Source organism: Pipistrellus kuhlii, unplaced genomic scaffold, assembly GCF_014108245.1.
Source record: "Pipistrellus kuhlii isolate mPipKuh1 unplaced genomic scaffold, mPipKuh1.p scaffold_m20_p_15, whole genome shotgun sequence".
NCBI lineage: Eukaryota > Metazoa > Chordata > Mammalia > Chiroptera > Vespertilionidae > Pipistrellus > Pipistrellus kuhlii.
The window spans coordinates 31,302,263-31,312,695 of NW_023425460.1; the positions used below are offsets into that span (position 1 = coordinate 31,302,263).

Below are 10,433 nucleotides of genomic sequence, written 5' to 3' on the forward strand. Positions count from 1 at the left end.
TAACCCTGCCCCCTGTGGCCACACACACACACACACACACACACACACCCTTTTGCACTTAGACCTTTTAGAGTCCTCAATTACACTTGTAATTATGTGACCTATCTGTTCACATAGTTGTTTACTGTCTGCCTCCTCTCCACTGGAATGTATTGCATGAGGGCAGGGCTTTGTCTGTCTCATTCACAGCTGCATCCCTAGCACCTAGAACGCGGCCTGGCACATACATGCAGGTGCTCGGTGACTATGTGGTGAATGAATGAACAAATTAGTAGCAAAGCCCATGCCTTCGAGCTTCCTGGCACAATGCCCTGTATGCTCCCCTGAGCTGCCTGGGTTCTTGGTCATATCCTTCCTGTTAGAAAACCCTACAGATCTAAAAGTGAAATAATACATTTTCATTACCCTGTGTCTATTTCACCTCCTCCTGTAGCTGACTTTTATAGCAGCGAGGATGAAGCATACAACCAAAAGTTAAGACCTTGGTTTATTCACTGGCTCTTTCATGAGAGAGCTGTTGTATAATCTGATTTTATGGCTGCAATTTTAGGCCTTTTTACCTTTCCAGGGGAAAGAGTTAATTACCTCATAATTAACTGCTCAACAGGAAGACTAAGTTATCCAATCTTGAAAATTAGTCTCTTCAAATGTCTTCCTGAGCTAAGAATAATAATAAAAAAAATTAATACTAATTGATGAGAAACTTTTTTAAAGTATTCTGAATGAATTTTAAGGATGCCTTAGCTGAAGACCAAGCACACTTGAAAACGTCAGAGCAGATAATTTGTAATAATGCCATGGTGTCAGTAAATGACTTCAGGAAATGACAGAATAATAAACCTAAAAAATAAGTCAAGTCTTGTACTTGACAATAGGTATGTAAGCCTCTGTTTGCATTCTGTTTTAATTGTGTTTATCATTTTTTAAAAGTTTCCTTAAAAAATTTAACACGGAAGCACCTGTAATTTTTAAAAAATCACTTTTCGATTATTTTAGCCCCAAAATGAATAAAGTGCCTGGCAAGGTTGAGAGCAATAAGGAGTCTGAAGATTCACTGCTCATTCTGCAGAAAGGATTTCCCTGAGGCAGAAATAAGGAGCTGTTACTGGCAGCGGGAAGATAAAAATCTAAACACTGCCTACCTGAACCCAGCCTCCTGTGCCTTGCACTCTGTTCTAAAAAGGAATAACCAACGTTTGCTTTTAGGGCATCTTAAGCGGTGACTCAAGAATGACTCCCATCCTCTGAGAGGAGAAAACGTAATGTAACTCAATCAGTGCTGGAAGGGGCTGTGAACACTGCCGTGTGGGTGACAGGCATGGGACAAGGGACTCTGCAGGTGAGAGGGGATGTCCCCTCAGAAGAAAGGAGCCAGAAGAGAAGCAACAGGAGGCAGGGAAGGCTGCGCTTCGGAGCTGCGAGGCAGAATCAGTAACGTGTACATATCTGGACAGACTGTCTACAAAGATCATTGTTGCATCTCAGCTGAAAACACACATAATCTGGACATTGTGGGAAAGGCGTCTTATCACATGTTCTGAGGCAGAACGTTCTCATCCTATTGCAGAAGCTATCTGCGCACGGCGGGCCCCATGCGGGTCCGACCTCAGCTGTTCCTTACCGTACGCAGAGCACTCCGGCCTCGCCTCCGAGTGTAAGCCAATTTAACACTGCGGGGTCTGTGATGGGAAAAATCACTTTTCGCTTAGGTCAGCCCAAATGATAAAGTCACTGGCAAAGTCAGACAAAGCCCTGGCCCCGCAGGAGCCCGGAGGGCTGAGAAAAAATAATGAACTTGAAGATTCGCTGTGCATCGTGTTTCCTTGAAACTTTTTGTTGTCACAATGAAAGACAGGTTTCAAATTAACACATAAAATCAGGGAACTTTAGAGATGGAGGGGGGGCTTAGAGATCCTTTAATTCAATAATTTCGAGAAAAGTGGGTACTAGGAGATTAACTTGCCTACCACATGGAGTCTATGGATGTTGAGAGTAACCAATACTGCGCTAACTCAGAGAAATCATGTCTATCCTGACAGGTACTTCAGTCTTGCAAAATACAGTTATGGATTAATCAGTCCGACTCTCCCCCTGTAACTCCGCGACAATAACACTTAAAGCTGAAGCATGCTCCAGCTCTATGTATCAGCGCTACCCAGTGGCTTGCCATTTACCATCATGAAAAGAAAGGTTTCAGTACACAAGGCCCTTCTTGCTGTTAAACAGACCCCGAGAGACAGGTGGCCAGCATTACAGACTAATGTATCCTACGTTATTGCGTATCAGCGATCACGAGATGGCTTTTAAAGTGGAGTGGGTCTTTCTTGGTGTTTAACATTTAATCCTGTACCCCAAGTGCTCTCCACAGCGCCCCGTGTGCAGCAGACCTAGCCTGTTGGCAACCCCAACATCTGTGCCTTCAACTGTCCTCACCCTTCTCAGGGTTACCTGCTCGGAGAAAACTGAAGCCAGGTGGACCTCAGAACCTGCGGCAGGAACGCAGGTGTGCGACAGTAACTGCAAACCCTCCTTCATGATCGAACCAGCGTCTCTAGCCCAACAGGTCTCACTCTTGCGTTAGAAATCAGTCCTCCCGGCCTCCCTGACCCAGATGCATTCACTCCTAGATGGACTGGCTGTGACTGCGGGCATGCCAGGAGGATGCCTCCTCCATCTGTGGAATAAGGAGGCTGGGCGAGGGCTGGATTCTTCCCCAGCTTTCAAATTCCGCCTCCGGAGTGGCAGGGCGGTGTGGGGAGAGGAGCCCCGGGCTCGCCGAACACCCTTTGGAAAGCCCACGTCCGCATCCCCCTGACTACAGGCCCCCCCCCCGGCCCCGCCGGCTCCCCGGGACCTCCCAGGAGGGCCCGGAGCCCCGCCGCCCACGGGCGCCGCGGGGAAGGGGCGGCGCAGGCCGGGCCGCGCGGGTGCCCGGTGCCCGCGGTCCCCAGACAAGGACCAGGGCTTCCCGCCCCGCCCCGCCCGGCCTCTGACCTGCTCCCCGCCGCTCCGCGATCCCTCGGTGCCGCCGGCTAGTGCGGCCGCCCGTCCGGGGCCGCTGTCACCTCCGCCCCTGGAAGCGGCGGGCGGGTCACCCAATGTGACTCAGGGCGGCCGCCCCGCCCCCGGCCCCGCCCCCCGCGCGGGCTTCCGCCTCGTGGGGCCCGAGGCGACACACTTCGCCCGGGCGCGCCTCCAGGCCCCGCCCAGTCCCAGGCCCCGCCCCAGTGACGTCCGGGGGCGGCGCTCCAGGGACCTCCACCCGGGGCGGCGGACCCGCTAGTGCGGCCCGGGCGCCCTCTGCTCGCGAGCCGGCGGTCCTGCGCGCAGCTCCGGCCAACAGCGAGTTCCTCTCTCCCCCGGGCAGTTCCCGCACCCCACACCCACCTCCGACCCAAGAAAGTCACAGTTCTGTTTGGAGAAAGCCCATCCAATCGCGCCGGTGGTGCGGTCCGCGGTGATCCCCCCGGGGCAGCTTCCTTTACCGCTTCGCTTCTGTCCGTCCCATTTTTCCCCTGAGGGAAGTCTCCCAGGACGTGGTTGAGGATCTAAAAGCGAGGAAGAACAGAAATGGGAGGACTGGTGAATTCCTCTGTGTATTCAATAGCCACGAAGTCACACCTTATTGAAAGTCTGTGCCTTAAGTTTCTGATATCTACCTAGGAGATCCTTAGGCATGCAAGAAGCCCGTTACTGTGTGTGCATAACAGACATAAACCTCTGTTTCCAAAATCTCACCGGTTTATCGTCTCTCCTTTCCTTCGTTAGGCAGTAGGGACGCAAAGATAAATTCTCTTGACCCTGAGAGAGAGACTAACTTTTTAACAACTGAGCTCAATCCTGTCACAGGCCAAAGAATCATAATCCACATTATCATTCATGGCCCTACTTTACTTGACTAATTGTGATTAAATATATATGCCATAAATGTTTTCATTTTAAGCGTATGGTTCTGTGGCATTATGTGCGTTCACATTGTTGTCCAGCCATGACCATCATCCATCTCCAGAACTTTTTCATCCTCCCAAACTGACTCCTCATTCAACACTAACTCCTCATTCCTCTCTCCCCCAGTTCCTAACACCATCATGCTACTTACTGTCAGATCCCCTCATATAAGTGAAATCATACAGTATTTGTCCTTTTGTGACTGGCTTATTTCCCTTGGCATAATGTCCTCCAGTTCCACCCATGTTGTAACATGTGTCAGAATATCCTTTCTTTTTAAGTTGGAATGATATTCCACATTTTGTTTATCCCACATCTGCTTTCACCTTTTAGCTAATATGAATAATGCTGCTATGAGCATGGGTGTTCTGATATGTTTGAATCTCTGCTTTCAGTTGTTTTGTGTTGTTATCGTAAAAAAAAAAAAAAAAAAACACCATTGAAACCTGTAAAGAATTTTGGTGAGTTTATTTGAGCCAAACTGTCGACATTCTCAGAGAAGCAGAACCTCAAGGAATTGAGATAATGCTTCGGAGAATTGCGGGTTGCATCTGTATTTATACATTGCAATCAAAGGAAAGGGGTGTAGGTGAGTTACATGAAATCCATTGGTGACAGGCCAGAGAGGCGGGAGAAAGCAAAGCAGGGAAACCCCTGGAGCTGAACACAAAGTACGTAAAAAGATAGACACCACAGGAACAATTAACATGATAATGAAGGAATTTGTGGTATCTGTCCAAGCGCCAGCACTTTAGGTTAATGCCCCAAGGGGTCCAGAAAAAGGGAAGTTACATGTTACCCAGACGTTTCAAAGGATATGTTATTATAGATGTGTGAACGAAAAGAGCCACGTGCTAACCTGACAAGCTCAAGGGAGGCCTGCGTGGCAGTCTTGCAAACCCAGAGATCTAAAATAACCACAAAAAGATGGTTTGAAAATTAAATATCTAACTACAAAGAGGTTATAGTGGGTAGTCATGTCCTAGATTGATATTTCACCTGACAAAGATCAACTTAGATCTTCTTTACTGAGCCCATTTGCCTGTTAGCCTCTAAGAAGATAACATATCTGTGAGATGTCTGGGTAACTTGTAACTTCCTTTTTATCCCGGACCCCTGGGGGCACAACAAATGGCCTGGAGACATTCCCTCATTGTTATTGTTATCAAGTTAATTGTCAACTGTTGATTACGTTAAAGTATCCTGTATCCACCTCTGTGAAATAAGCACCTGTCCATCCTTTTACCCTATCCCAGAGGTTTCCCCACTTTGTTCTGTCCCACCTCCCTAATCTACCACCAATGAATTTCATGTAACTCACCTACGTCCCTTTCCTTTGATTGCAATGTATAAATATAGATGTAACCCTGCATTCTCCGGAGCATTATCTCAGTCAGTTGAGGTTCTGCTTCCTGGTATATGTTGACAGTTTGGCTCAAATAAACTCACCAAAACTCTTTACAGTTTTCAATGTGTTTGTTTTTTTTTTTTTTAATATGTTTTATTGATTTTTTACAGAGAGGAAGAGAGAGGGATAGAGAGCTAGAAACATCGATGAGAGAGAAACATCGACCAGCTGCCTCCTGCACATCCCCTGCCAGGGATGTGCCCGCAACCAAGGTACATGCCCTTGACCAAAATCGAACCTGGGACCTTTCAGTCCGCAGGCTGACGCTCTATCCACTGAGCCAAACCGGTTTTGGCTTTTTTTTTTTTTTTTTTTTTTTTTTTAACAGATGCAAAAAGACAGATAGGCTCAGTTAAGGGTAAATGTTGACCTTGTCAGTGAAGATACCAGTCTAGGAAGTAACTACCCACCATAACTGCTTTCAGTTAAAGTTTCATTTCAGAGCATCCTTTATGGTAATTTTAGGTCTGAGTTTGCAAGACTGCCATGCAGGCCTTCCCTGAGCTTGTCAGGTTAGCACATGGCTATGGGAACCCCTTTCACGTCCAACGTGATTCAGGGTTCCAGTTCAGGGTTTGTGTTCTGGGGAAGGCCGCACACAAATGAAAAGAGACTAGAAAAGCATTAATTTGGGAAATGGGGGCCAGGGGGCAGTCCAACTCTAGTGGGAGGACTACAACTCGCTCTGGCTTTTCCATCCCTTTTATAAAGATTAAAATTATAGGATACACCCATATCCCCTAGGCAGGAAACTCCAATAAAAGCCAATCAGTGAATTTAGGACTAATAAGTGGGGGCTGCTTCAACTAACAATATCTCGTAATTAGCTCTGACCCCGTTAGAGCAATTAAGGTTGACCAGCCCTCCGAAGTCCCTGTCCACAGCTCTCTATTATTAAAACAATGATCGGCTTCCAGCACGTGGCCCCTTTCGTCCACAGTGTATGCACCCAGAAATGGAATGGCCAGACCACATAGTAATTCTATATTTCATTTTCTTGGGAATTGCTGTTTTCCTCCTTTGCTCCCGCCATCCTCACCTGACTCCACTTCGACCCTCACAGAAGCCCACACCATACTCACGTATGCGCCTCCGCCAATGTAGGGCTCCGCCCCCTGATGACGTACACACCTCCGGACATATATATATGGCCTCACCCCTTATCAGGAACTCACCTCCACCTGTCCTCGTGACCCGCCTCTGATGACGCCCACAACTCCAGCCAATCACGCGGCCCTGTCTCCTGATCACGTGGGCACCTCCAGGCAATCGCTCGGCCCCGACCCCCCCACCAAGGGTGCCCCTCACCTCTCCGGGTGGCCCAGCCCCGCCCCCCCTGCACCTGCCCACAGGTGAAGCTACAGGCAGCACAGAGAGGGTGAGGGGCTTCTTCCTCTGAGGGTACACAGCTGGAAAAGGACAGAGAGGAAAATGGAAGGCTGGGCTGCCCAGAGCCTCTGTCCCCTTGACCTGTGACCTCTGCCCCCTGCCCCCATGGCAGCATGTCGCGTCCCCTGGACCCCCAGTCAGCTCACGGCACCCTCAGTGCTCCCCTGTAGCTTCAGGGACCTGCTGGGCCCAGGCCCCAGACGATCACCTGTTCCCTAGGTCCTGCCTTCAGCCCCAGGGTCCTCAGACAGGGACTAGGGTTTGGGGCTGGCAGTGCAGGTGGGATGGGGGGGCAGGTTGCCCCAGCTCCTGGAGGGCTCAGCCTGAGCTCTGTGGCCACTGGAGGGGACCGGTCTGCGGGGTGGTTAGGCAGGACAGGCCTTCCAGGGCAACTACGGGATGCCCAGCTGGCTCCAGAGCCATCCTAGAGCTTCCCCCTTAGCCAGCCCAGCCCTGCCCAGCCCAGCTGCCTGCCTTGGGAGGAGGCAGGGGCTGTCGCCCTCTGCTGGCTAGGTCCTGTTACTGCGGAGAGTAGGAGGCACCCCGCCACCCAGCCCCTGCCCGCTGGGAGCCAGCTCCACACACCATCCCCATGTCCCAGGTCAGAACCAGACGGGGCTCCCCTCAGCCGAGATGGAGCAGAGCTGGACTGGGAATCGGGATGGTCTCTGCCGCGGATGTGTGTGGTCCCCCACGTTCACAGGAGGCTCCGGGGCCCCCTGTGCATCTGTGACTGCTGCCGCTCTATCACCACAGGTCCCTTCGAGGCCCAGGCTGGGACCTGGTAGGCAGGACCCGTAAGCAGCCTCTGGACTGGAGTCCTCTGCTCTGTCCTCCACAGGCTGTGGGGACACCCTGTCTGGCAAGGTGGGCCACTCAGACAGAAGAGGATACCTTGCCCACACACACATGGGCAGCTGACTCAGGCCTGCGGGGATGGAGACGGCCTCGGAGCCAACAGTCAGCTGGAGCTGGAGCCCAGGCTCAAGGGGAAGCAAGCGGCGACCCAACCGACCCAGAGCTACAGGGGAAAGCGCACTCCGGTGCCCTCTCCCAGGCGCCCTCCACAGACACCCACTGCACCACTTTGCCCCAAGCAGCTTGGTTTCCGCCCACTTTACTTCATGGCCATCAGGCAAGGAAGGCATTGTTTGCGGAAAGGACAGGGTGTGGAAACCCTCTGAAGTGCCCCCTCCCTCTCAAGGTCAGCCCTCAGGCCCTTGCAAACTTGCGTGGTCCTGGACTTCAGAGGAGGGAAGCCTTTCTCCCAGGAAGGGAGCGGGCTTTGCTCCGTGCCCGGGCCTGGGCCAGGTGCTCAGGGTCCAGATCGTCTCCAATCTTAGAAGAGGTGTTTCTTTGCTTCCTTCTGACCTTACTGAGCACCTACCTGTGCCAGGCACTGGGGTACAGAGGCAAGCCCAGCATCCCCAAGACCTCACCACCCTGTGAGAGCATCTTTGAGAAAATGGATGTGTCTGACTGACCAAGGTGGCCACAGATTGTGGGGTGAGCCCCAAGGGACTCGGGGAAGATTCTCCAGCGGAGGTCAAGCCTGGCTGGGACCTGAAGGCTGAGGAAGCGCATTCCAGATGGAGGGAGCTGCATAAGCGAAGGCACGGAGGCCGGAAGAGCCCCCTTGGTCTGGAACTGTGGGAGGGCGATGGAGCCCAGGTCCAAGAAATCTGCTGGGTGAGCGTGGGGCCCCAGAACCCACAGCCTGGACACTGCTTTCTTGGCCTCCTTTGCTCTGGGCTTCGTGGACAGGAATGCCTGGAATTTTTACTCCTATTCTTTGCTAGTCTTCCTTTTTCTTATCCTTTGCATCTCAGCCAGAATATCACCTCTTCAGATAAATCTTTCTTAACTATATACCCTGTTTCCCCGAAAATAAGACAGTGTCTTATATTACTTTTTTTCTCCCAAAGTTGCAGGGGATGTCTTATCTTTCCATGCGCTAGGCCTTATTTTCGGAGGATGTCTTATTTTCGGGGAAACACGGTATATGAAAGCCAAGCGACCGGAACATGGGAACAACTGAAATGACCAGAAAGACCAATTGCTTTGATGTGCACTGCGGCTCTGATTGGCTCCAGACACCTTGCGGGGAGGGGGGGGGGGCGGCAAACCACCTGGCCCCTCCCCTGAGCTGGCCCAGTCCTCTATTGGCCCCCCACCCTGATTGGGTGCAGGGCAGGCCAATTTACTGCCTGTGGCCCTTCCACTCAACCCCAATTGGGATTGGCCGCCCAGACCCCACCTGCGCACTAATCCATGCCCATGGTGTATGTCCACAAGGAAGGAAGAAAAAAAAAAAAATGTAGAGAAAGGGTGAATGGCCTGAGGAATACCGTTTCCCAATGAGGAAAGATACATCTTCGTCTGCTTCTCTTTTGACCAGAGATAGAGAGATTACTTGAGAAACAGAAGAATAAAGTCCTGTGTTAATCCTCCTCTTGAATGGCCTCCGACAGGGGGTGGGCGGTCTCAGCCAGAGCACCTGTTTTCTGATGGGCACGGCTACTGGATGAGAGGAGCTAACTTGCTCCATGGTAAGCAAGGGCTGGGTTAGTTAGAGGCTAGGGCTGGGCAGTGGAGTGGCTGAGAGGTGGGGTGGTGAAGCAGGTGGGGGAAACTGGAACCTGCTTTTATAATCGAGGCTGAGCCCTGAAGTGGGGTGCATGGCAAAAAAAATAAATAAATAAAAATAAAATCCTACCAAGCTCTGGGCCAGGGGTCGGCACCCCATCACGCCCAGTGCGGGTTATGAACTTGTGTGCTGTATGGTGTGTGATGAAGGAGCACACGTCCTTTCACAATCGTCAGTAACATCTGCTGTGCTCAGCAGCACTTTTAGAACAAATGAGTTCATTCTGGGAAATGAGCAAGAGTGCTCTGTATTGCCAAAACCGGTTTGGCTCAGTGGATAGAGTGTCAGTCTGCGGACTGAAAGGTCCCAGGTTCAGTTGGTTCCATTGTGTAATGGTTAGCATTCTGGACTCTGAAAGGTCCCAGGTTCGATTCCGGTCAAGGGCATGTACCTTGGTTGTGGGCCCATCCCCAGTAGGGGGTGTGCAAGAGGCAGCTGATCAATGTTTCTCTCTCCTTGATGTTTCTAGTTCTCTATCCCTCTCTCTTCCTCTCTGTAAAAAATCAATAAAATATATGTGTTTTTTTGGTTGTTTTTTGTTTTTTAAAGAGAGTGCTCTGTATTGCTGACATGGGGCAAGGCAGAGCCATTCCACAGGAACATCTGCATTCCCAGTTGCATACCCAGAAAATGTGTGAAAGGTGCACAGTTCCCCTCAGTGGTTAGAATGTGGGCCTGTGGATCGAAGAGTGGAGGGTTCAATTCCCAGTCAAGGGCATGTACAATACATTGGTTGCAGGTTCCCCAGACTCAGTAGTATGTGGGAGGCAACCAATCATTGTGTCTCTATCTATGTTTTTCTCTGCCCCCCCTCCTTCCCTTCTACCCTCTCTAGAAATCAATGGGAAAAAAATATCCTCTGGTAAGGATTTAAAAAATATATGTATATATGCGCATTGTTTAACATGTCCATGTACAAAAATGGGTAGTGTGGTTTTTTTTGTTTTGTTTTGTTTTGTTTTTTTGTGAAATCCTTTTCTTATCAAGAAACTACTGGCTATTGCTGAAAGGGTTCTCTGGGATTTCAGATGCTCCCCCGAT

The 10,433-nt window shown here is 50.6% G+C and overlaps 1 protein-coding gene across 4 annotated transcripts in view; it reads right to left on the reverse strand.

Moving 5' to 3' along the window:
• LOC118719380 (dynamin binding protein) overlaps positions 1-3,113 on the reverse strand; it is a 93,473-nt gene extending 90,360 nt beyond the window's left edge. For 2 of the 4 annotated variants that reach the window (XM_045581983.1, XM_045581982.1), the window contains exon 1: positions 2,995-3,113. The gene's annotated coding sequence lies outside the window, so the exon portion shown is untranslated. The remainder of the gene's footprint in view (positions 1-2,994) is intronic. The other 2 variants (XM_045581981.1, XM_036438795.2) reach the window with 2 other exon arrangements.
• Positions 3,114-10,433: the final 7,320 nt, after the last annotated feature.